Source organism: Ursus arctos, unplaced genomic scaffold (assembly GCF_023065955.2).
Source record: "Ursus arctos isolate Adak ecotype North America unplaced genomic scaffold, UrsArc2.0 scaffold_14, whole genome shotgun sequence".
Lineage (NCBI taxonomy): Eukaryota > Metazoa > Chordata > Mammalia > Carnivora > Ursidae > Ursus > Ursus arctos.
Genome location: NW_026622808.1, coordinates 9,978,359 through 9,979,673, shown reverse-complemented (window position 1 = coordinate 9,979,673; position 1,315 = coordinate 9,978,359).

Genomic DNA, 1,315 nt, shown 5'->3' with positions numbered 1-1,315 from the left:
GATCGAACTTGAGAGCCTGGGGGTTGGGGGGGGGCAGGGGGAAATAGAAGGAGAGACTGGAATACAAACATGGGAGAAGTGACCGGAAAAGAGCTGGCATGGGAGAGGGACACCCCTTGGAGTCAGGGGTGGAGAGGGACTCTACCTAGAAGACCTGAAACGCGCCATGGGGACCAAGAGATGAGGAGTCTAGGCTGGGGCTTGGGGATCAGGGCATAACTACAGGGTAAGTAAGGTCTGAGGAGCAAACCAAAGGGGCTGAGAGGCAGGTGGGCCATGAGCCACGGGGAGGATTTTTCCCTCAGCAGCAGAGAGAAGAGCATTGGGGCTGGAGTGTTGGGGGGCTTTCAGGCAAACGGACAGAGCGAGCAGCTGGGGTAAGGGAGCGTGCCTTTTTTCCCCTGAGAGTTTCCTTTCCTCATGGTTATGCCCCTCCCCCCCCGCCGGGTGGTGACGTGACACTGACATCAAACAAGGATCACTCTGAATGTGGCTGTGCACTTGGTGTCATCTCTGCTTTGGAAGGAGAGTGAAAGTCCCAGTCCGCTCTCATTGGAGAATCCCTTGGGATCCCTGCCCCCTCCCCCCACCCCCACCCCCGCCAATCTTGTTTCTGAAATATTCTAGAAGGGGGTAGGATTTCCTAACGTTCAGACGCCTTGACCCTGGATCCCCCAGGACTTCTGTGTTCCGCCCCATGGCTAATCTGCTTTTCCTGGATTGTCGCGGTCCCGTGATCTCTCCCGGACAGTGGCCAGCCTCCTTCCGGAGAAGGCTCCCCGAGCGGAGGCCTCTTCGAGCGGCTCGGGCCGGGGGCTCCAGGGCCAGAGTTCTGTACAGCGCTCCCTTGGAGGTCGGGAGATGCCCAGCCGTCCCAGGAGGCCGCTCGACAAATATCAGCTACTTCCGGACAAGCGATTGGCCTCGCCATCTTGATCAGTTCATGCATATTCAGCGTATCTACTGCATATTCATAACCAAGGACGGCCCCCAGCGCTCCCCCCTCCGGGAACCCTCTTGGGAGGACCTGACCGGCCCCGCCTCCTTCATTACCGATTCTCAGAACAGACCATTTTCCAGCGGAGGGAGGGGGGGAAATTAATCGGAGACTTTTGCTGAAGACGAAAGCGCGGTCCAAACTAGAATAAAAGCGGCCTGTATTTTCCCTCGCTCCTTCAAACCTTAAATCTCAGGGCGGGAGGGAGCAGAGAGGGGAGGCGGCGAGGTAAAACACGTTCCCCACCCCCGCGTCACTTCGAAAGGTCGCCCAACCAGGGCGCCGGGGAGGGACGACCAACGACTCGAGCGCGCGCTC